Genomic DNA, 9,188 nt, shown 5'->3' on the forward strand with positions numbered 1-9,188 from the left:
TACAAAAAAAAAAAAAGAAAAAGAAAAAAAATTAAAATAACAGAAATCTAAATCAATAAAAAAAAACTTTGTTCCTAATATAAATATTTGAACTGTGTTATATTTACTGAATAGAAAAAGGAAAATGCGTTTACCTGAATTATGTTTTATTCTAATGTTTGTGTGTGTGTGTGTGTGTGCACATACATATGTGCATATATGTGCATATGTGTATATATTTATTTATTTATTGTAAGTATATAAAATGTGTTAATATGAAAGAGGAGTGAGAGGAAGTTCCATGAAAGGAAGAGAAACAATAGAAGCTATAGAGATGAAGGGGAGGAGAGTCAGAGAGAGAGGGAGAGGAGGGAGAGATAGAGAGAGAGAGAAAGAAATGCAGGGTGTGAGAGGGATAAAAAGAGGAAGATAAAACAACAAAGAAAAAAACAGTTAAAATAAGAGAAAGAGGAAAAAAAAACCAGAGTTGAACTAGAAAGGGAATAAAAATAAATAAAGCAAGAATAGGGAAGAAATAGAGTTAAAACAGAATTATGAAAAAGGGAGAAGGAAAGAAAGAAAGAAACATGACCTAAACGAATGAAGGGGATGTAGAAATGTGCAGTGAAAAAATATAAAACATGAGAGAAATATATTGAAAGAGAAGGACAATGCATAACAGCTTATGTATTTTTGTTTCATCATTGTCCTGGGTGGGACAGCTTGACAGAAGCTGGTGAGCCGGAGGACTGTGCCAAACCCTACCTTCTGTTTTGGCATGGTTTCTATAACTGGACGCCCTTCCTAATGCATGTACTGGATGCTTTTTGAATGGCGCCAGCACCAGTGGGACTCACCAAGTAACATGCAAGCCTAGTTTGAAGGCTGTTGAAAAGGCAGGCCAATACTCATAGCTTTTTCAGTTTAAGCATAACTTTACCATTCAAGAATCGACACGGAAAGACCAAAACAGTTTCCAATTAACTGAAGCAACACATGTAAGCCTGAATGTATTCTTTTACTTGTTTCAATCATTTGATTGTGGCCATGCTGGAGCACTATCTTAAAGGGGTTTTAGTTGAAGAAATTGAGACAAATTCTTTCCAAGTGTCATACTTATTCTATCGGTCACTTTTGCCAAACCACTATGTTACGGGGATGTAAACACACCAACATTTGTTGTCAAGCAATGGTGGGGGGACAAACACAGACACAAAGACACACACACATATACATATGTGTGTGTGTGTGTGTGTGTGTGTGACAGACTTTTTTCAGTTTCTGTCTACCAAATCCACTCACAAAGCTTTGGTCGGTCTGAGGCTATAGTAAATGACACTTGTCCAAGGTGCTATGCTGTGGGACTGAACCCAAAGTCATGTGGTTGGGAAGTAAGCTTCTTACCACACAACCATGTGATGAGGAAGAGTGATTTCTTTTTGATTTTTTTACTTAGATTTGAAAAAAAAGGATTGTACCCATGCCCTTTGTAGACCCTCAGAGATGTTCTTTCTGAATAGTTTTATGTCAATCATTAGCAGTGGGGAACAAAATCTCAAGTAAGGAGGGAATTTCAGAGGGATAACATTCATGGAATGAAGGAAGGACCAAGGAACTGTAATTAGTACAGAGCCGAGGTAGAGAGGCAGGAGACAAGTGTGCTTGAGTAGAGTTGGTATGAGACTAAACCAGTTACCAGGAGCAGAAACAATTGCATCAAGGACAGAAAAAAGTAGTGATTTGATTGTCTATTGAATCAACTATGGTTAGTTGAATCACTCAGGATAAAACCATCAGTAAAATCAGTGTTTAGATGTCTGATGAAACCAATCTTTAATCACTCTTGATCTTCATGGTGAGCACTTTCCTTGTTACAGCTCATCAGAACAGAATTTTGGTAATCAGTGACCTTGCATGGGGGTTCCATGACCCTGCCCAGTGTAGTTAAGACTACACTAGTATGGGGTGGCCAAGCCTACTCAGGCAAGTACTCCAGAGTCTGGAATGTGTTGGCATGATTGTGTGGTTAAGAAGTTTATTGAGCAACTATGAGCCTCTTGAGTGTCTTCCACCATAACTTTGGACTGACCACTGCTTTATAAGTGAAATTTGGTGGATGGAAACTGAACAGAAGCCCATCATGTGCATTTGTGTGAGTGGATCTGTTTGCTTCTTTCTGTCTTCACATTGACGCCATTTGAGCAGTGACGTAATGTCTCCCATAAGCAATAAGTCCTGTGACTTGGCAGTTTTGGTTTCAACATGAAAAAACAAGTGGAATAAAAAATACATCTTACTTGAAAAAACAAATATTGGCAGCCAGTCATAGAGTACAGAATTGGCCCTTCACTCAAGGAGCATGTTGAGACATTTGAATGAGACAAGTGACATGGCTGAGTTGTTATGCAGTTCACTTAAAACTACATAACTTGGGGTTTCCAACCCATTACATGGCACTTTGCGCAAATAACCTAAACCATAGTCTCAGGTCAACCAAAGTGAAATTTTATAGGTAGAAACTTTGTGGAAGGTTCTCAGCGGGAACACTCCGATTCTACACTTTACCCATTACCCTGTTTAGCCACTGCCTGATCTTTAAGTAACTTTTGCATGGGTGCCTCTTATGTGTCACCAGCACAGGTGCATTTCATGTGTCACTGACACTGGCCACAGCTACAATTTTACTTAGCTTGACATGTCTTTTCAAGCACTTATTACAAGGAATGTGGACCAAGCAAATTCAGAGACTTGGCTTTTGATAATGCAAGTATTAACACTCAATTATATTAACTCCAATATTTGATTGGTACTTCATTTTAGTCAAATATATGGCCTTAGTTCTTATTTATTTAAAGCCTGGTAGTTATTCTACCGGTTTCCTTTGCTGAACCATTAAGTTATGGGGAAATTAACAAACCTGCACTGAACATAGAACATTAAAGGCTAGAACTAAATACTGCAAGGCCTTTTTCTGCCAAATGCTCAGAAGAATCTGCCAATTCACCACCATGCCAATTCCACCATAGGTGGAATTACAATGACAAATTCAGAGACATTCAATAATAGAAGCTATCATCTTCGTCGGCAGTTGTATCTTCAACCAAATATGAGTGAAATCTAATGTGAAACAAATTGGAATATATATATATATATATATATATATATTATATATATATATCATGCTCAGTATCCCAACAAACTGGCTGTTGAAAAGCTTGAGCCCTATGACCTTAAGGGCAGCAATCCAACCCCTTTAATTTCATAGAGACAATATTGATTAAAATTATGAAAGCGTGTACAAGGGATGTATTCACTTTTCACCTTCAAATAAATAACATTCATGTTTTACTCTTGTTACTAAATTCTCAGACAGTTATTTATTCACAACTAGAAATGTTTTTAGACATACGTAGATTTTGGAAGATCAGGTGTTGCTAGTTCTCTCATTTATACAAAGGAGTAATGGATTAGAAATAGGATTATGAATAAAGTCAATGCAGACAAGAAGAGAAGATCACTGAATCAACACAGATGGTGGTGGTGGTGGTGGTGGTTAGTTATATATATGCCTGTGTATGTGTGTGTGTGTGTTATGTTCTTGTACTAGGGTAAACACTTTACCAAGGTTAGGAACAACACATACAAGCATTAACACACACATGCACATATATGTATGTATATATGTGTATATATATATATATATATACACACACACACATATATACACACAGACAAATACAGATGCAGGTGTGGTCCGTGGTTATGAGGTTTGCTTCTCAATCATGGCTGCTTTTTAGGTTCAGGCCGACTGTGTGGTATCCTGGGTAAGTGTTTTCAACTGTAGCCCCAGGTTGATCAAAGCCTTCTGAATGGATTTGGTAGACGGAAGATGAAAGAAACCAGTTGTGTGTGTACATTGTATATATATATATACACACGTATAATTGAAAAAATTCGTTATAGGTATAAAGATACCATAAACAAGTATAAAAATGGAGAAAATATGTTAAAATCAAAATTGAGTTTAATACAAAATTGAACTCAATACATATGCATGTTTCAAAAGACAATACAAATATTTAAGAAAAAATAATAATAATAATAATAATTAGAGTTATACATTGTCATTCTCATCAGTGTGAAGAATTTTTAGGAAGAACATCAAAAAGGTTATTAATAAAATTTAATAAGGAAAAACAGATGGGGTAATAGGGAAAAATAATAATAAGAGAGATGAAAAAGAAAGACATCAATGTGTATGCAAGTCTATTTGTGCAATAAACTATAACTTAAAAAGTCTAACGGATATATTTAAGAAATAGTAAAAGATTGAGACGAAACATAACGTAAACAAAAACACGTGTGTCCAGCAGATATAAACAACACATTCACTCAAAGACAAAAGCCATAGAGTCATACGTATACATAGTTATATTGAAAACGAAAAAAAAAAAAAAATATTATTAGAAGCTTCTAGCTAAATAACAAAACTATATTTAAATTGATTCAATATTTGAACATATATGATTCATTCAAAAAAAATCTCCCACTCAAAAATTGCCCGGCTCAGGGGAGACATTCAAAAATGAATAAGAAACAAATATATGAAGGAAAAACTATTAATTCACAAGGAATAAATACGTATACACCTAACACATAAGAATATACACACATACTCACACATAAACACACACACACACTCTCTCACACATACGCATACATGCGTGCATGTGAAGATAGAAACATAATATAACAAATACGTATTCAAATAAATTGCCTACACCTATTCATACATATACATACATACATATATATATATATGGCATTAGGAAGGGCATCCAGCTGTAGAAACTCTGTCAAATCAGATTGGAGCCTGGTGTAGTCATCTGGCTCACCAGTCCTCAGTCAAATCGTCCAACCCATGCTAGCATGGAAAGCAGACGTTAAATGATGATGATGATGATATATATGAATGTATGCACATGTGCATGTATGTATGAATGTTTGTCTTCTTGTCATGGCATCACATGATTGTTGTAAATGAATGCCAATATTTTGCAAGTTTCCATGGAGAAAAATAACTATAGAAAATCTGCCTCAATATATTTGATAATTTTCTATTTCAGTCAGTACCGATATTACTTATATATGCAAACTTGGCTGTATACAAAATGTTAAAGTTAGCTTCCTGCATCATGCCGACTCATAAGCGCCGGTTTCCTGATTTCCATGAAGTAAAATTTGCCAGCTGGATGGGACGCTGATCTGTCGCAGGATCACTCATGTTTGCCAGCTGAGTAGACAGGAGCAATGTGAAACGAAGTGTTCTGCTCAAGAACACAATGCGTCGGCGAGTCCAGGAATTGAAACCACAATCTTATGATCATGAGTTCAACACCCTATCCACTAAGCTACACACCTCCAAGCTTGGCTGTATGGTTAAGAAGTTTACTTTGCAGCTAAGTGATTTTGAATTCAGTCCCACTACATGACATCTAGGGTCCAAGGTCAACCAATGCCTTGTGAGTGAAATTGGCAGACAGAATTATATATTATATGCTCACGTGGTTACCCCAGTTTGATCCTGACTGATCTTCCTACTTTTTGGAGTTGCATATCTGAACCACTTCCCAAACTTTCAGCCCCTCTCCTCATTCACATACTAGCACTCCACCCGGATTACCACTGGATCTACTGACTCTGCCTCACGGATTTGTTTCATTGATGTAAATCGCTCCAATCTACCATGACTTTTGAACTTTTATACTCCATACTTTAATAATTTGCCATTCTCTCTCCTTTTTTTCTTTTTCACTTTTTCCAGCATGCCTAATTACAAACCCTTCCTCCTCCACCTTCACCACCGCCTTTCCGCTGCTTTCAACTTTCTATTAATCTTTCCCTACTGCTTTTCAAGAAAACATGCTTCTGTAATCATGTTTCCTTTCTCAGTCGCTGCCTTCACCACCACTTTATCTCCAAAGGTTTCTGCCTCCATTCTGCCTCTGCCATCCTACCCATACTCTGCACCACTTCCTACTGCCTTCTCCCTCTTGCTTATTCCACCATTTCGTCCTGTTGCACATTCCACCTTATCCTTCATACTCCATCTAAACGACCTTTCCCATGACTTTCTTGATCACACTAAACAACATAAACTCCACTCACTCTTTCATCCTGTCCTACCCGATGCCACTACGCCCACCCCTCCTCCTCACCCTCACATTACTCCAACCCTCCTCTTTCTCCTCCCAGCCTTCCACTGCCTCTGCCACCCCTCCCACATCTAACTCCTCCTCCTCCCCACTTCAGTTTGTTGTTACCATTCCTCCGGATCTTCCCCTCTCTGAGGCAGAGCGCTCTCTTCTCAGTAAGGGTCTGCACTTCATCTCCCTCACTCCATCCAGTAATGAGTTCCAGATCTGTGTTGATACTCATAGCTTTGTGTGTTGCATCAGGCTACGTGCACTATTCCACAACACTCCACCTGCATCTAATGAAGAGGACTGCTTCACCAACCTGGGCCACTGACCATCTCACAGGACACCAGCTCCTGGCCATTTCCAAGCATCTGCCAATGTGTTGTGGACCGGTTCAACTTTTGCAGGCATCCCCAACATTTTAACATCTCCCCAGCCAAACTTTCAGCCCTTCAATGTCTCTGACACTGCAAAGATATCGTCATAAAACTGACTAACAAGGTTGGAGCTGTGGGGGTTTGGTGCACAGACCTTTACAAGGCAGAAGCTCTCCACCAACTTCAAGACACCTTCTATTGCTCTCTGCCCTCCAACCCCACACCTAACTACCAACAAGCTGCGTCCTCCATTATTCGTGACCTCGTTTCCTCCTCCCACCGCCTCTAACCTCATTGTCTGCACTCTACTATTTACTTCCTTCCCAAAACTCACAAGCCCAACAAACCTGGCTGCCCCATCATCTCTGCCTGCAACTGCCCCACAGGAATGATCTCCAAATATCTCGACTATGTCCTTGCCCCCCCCCTCCCACATTCATGCTCTTTGGCTCTTTAACACTTTCTCCTTCCCTTCTGGCCCCTCTAAATTTCTGTTCACTCTTGATATCAAGAGTCTATATATGGTGATCCCACACAACAAAGGACTTCTTGCCCTCAAACACTTCCTAGACCTTCGACCCAACCCCGAACCTGACATGTCCACACTTCTTCGTCTGGCCAAACTTGTTCTCTCCCTAAACTGCTCATTTGCAATTAACTTCTCCTCCCACCCTATTCACACCAAGCTCTCCATCCCCTACTCCCAATTCCTCCATCTGTGCAGGCTCTGCAGTAATAACCATAACTTTGAAACTCATGGTTCACCACTTCATCCTGCATGGATATCCCCTCACCACGTTCCACACTACCCTTGCCAGGGCACGATCTGTGGACCATGCCTCTGCTCTTTCCCGTCACACCCACCCCACCGTTGCCTGTCTCCCCTCACCTACCACCTCTCCAACACACCATTCCCTAAACCTGCTAGCGACTCCAGTCCAACTCCTCCACCTCACACATCTTCCCCAACCTACCCCTTCCCTTTTTCAAATGAGCCCATGACCTATGTGACTTCCTTGTCCACAGTTTCTTCCCTAACTCATTTCCCTGCTCCCACCCACACTAACGCACCTGCTTCTTCTCCAACACCATCCTCCTCAGAGACACCCATCATCATCCCTATCACATCACCGACTCCTTTACCTGCACTTCTAGTAACGTCATTTACTGCATCTCCTGCTCTCTCTGTCCTTCCCTGTACATCAGTCAAATGGGATGCCACCTAGCTGACCAGACCACGGAGCACCTCTAAGACATCAGACTTAGTAATGACACCCTGGTCTCACACCATTTCCGCTCTACTGGACATTCACTACAACAGCTATGTTCTGACTGTCTTTGCACAGAGGCCATCTGGACTCCTGCCTTCGCCGTGAACAGGAATTAATCTTCTCTCTTCGCTCCTTTGCACCACATGGGCTCAACTCATCTCCTCTCTTCATCTGACACCAACCTCACCTCTCTTCATTTGATACCAATTCCACACACTAGCACCAACCACTTCCCAGCACCCACACCCACACATAATCTTCAATAGTGTCACCACACATACCACTATATATGAACAGCCACACACACTATTTAACTCAGTACACACACCACACAAGCACATAATACTTGAACACAGACAATACATACTCCCATGCACACACAAACACATAATACCTGAACACAGGCTATATATACACACGCACTCAATACACATTAACACATGCAACATACAAAGATAACTTTCGCCCACATATATACACCATACACATGCATACTGTCTGGTCACAGACACACATGCTCACACCATGTGTAATAGCACACATCAACTGCTATACACAACACACACACACATCAGAGTCACTCGCCCCTATCCACACACTATTCTCACATACACGCAAACCTTCTCTTGTTGGGATCACTAGCACTTTCATCTCCCTTTCATTCAACCTCTTTTTTTTTATTAACTCCCCTTCTTTCAACCTCTTTTTTTCCAATCATTCGCCATGTTGGACTGCTGAAATCTATAAGTTTCTTTCATTCTCTCTCTGTTTATTTTCTTTTCTTCCTTTTTGTTAAAGAGTGTAGGCTCAAAACGTAAAAGACTTTTTCATTTTTCCTGAGTATCAAACTAATACATCTGCTTGTCTTTTGTTTTTCAATAAATTTCATCTATAGGAGCAGAAGTGGGTGTGTGACAAGTAGCATTGCTTACCTGGAGGACATGGTTTTTTGTCGCTCCTGCTTCACGTCACTGAATGCCAGCGTCGTGAATTTTTGATGTACAACTACAGGTAAGACTTTTGTGTTTTTTGGGATTTAGTGGGGGTTTGTTGCTCGTATTTATTTATATTTATGTCGAACAAGAAATCTCCACTGAATTTTGTCTGCCGGTGGTTGTGCTTAATGTCTCACTTAGCTGTGAGAAGAGTGTTTTGGAGGTATCACGCCTCCAAAAATTGTGAACTTGGTTTGTAAAGGTTTGTTGTTTTCAAGCCGTGAATTGAGAACTACAAATGAATATTGTGAACTTTGTTTAAAACAGAAAAGGAATTTATTGTTTTCAAACCAAGTTTTGAAAGCTAATAAATTTAAAGAAAAGTCTTTCTCTTGCTTTGAACTACACCACGTGGAACTACGCAAA

At 39.7% G+C, this 9,188-nt stretch overlaps 2 long non-coding RNA genes across 2 annotated transcripts in view; one reads left to right on the forward strand and one right to left on the reverse strand.

Annotated features, from left to right (window-relative positions):
* LOC128250337 (uncharacterized) overlaps positions 1 to 9,188 on the reverse strand; it is a 31,376-nt gene that overhangs the window by 15,282 nt on the left and 6,906 nt on the right. The window lies entirely within an intron of this gene.
* Positions 8,547 to 9,188, forward strand: part of LOC128250338 (uncharacterized) — a 21,173-nt gene continuing 20,531 nt past the window's right edge. The window contains exon 1 of the long non-coding RNA XR_008266365.1: positions 8,547 to 8,838. This is a non-coding gene — a long non-coding RNA (uncharacterized LOC128250338). The remainder of the gene's footprint in view (positions 8,839 to 9,188) is intronic.

The sequence above is a fragment of the Octopus bimaculoides genome, chromosome 20 (assembly GCF_001194135.2).
Source record: "Octopus bimaculoides isolate UCB-OBI-ISO-001 chromosome 20, ASM119413v2, whole genome shotgun sequence".
NCBI classification, from domain to species: Eukaryota; Metazoa; Mollusca; class Cephalopoda; order Octopoda; family Octopodidae; genus Octopus; species Octopus bimaculoides.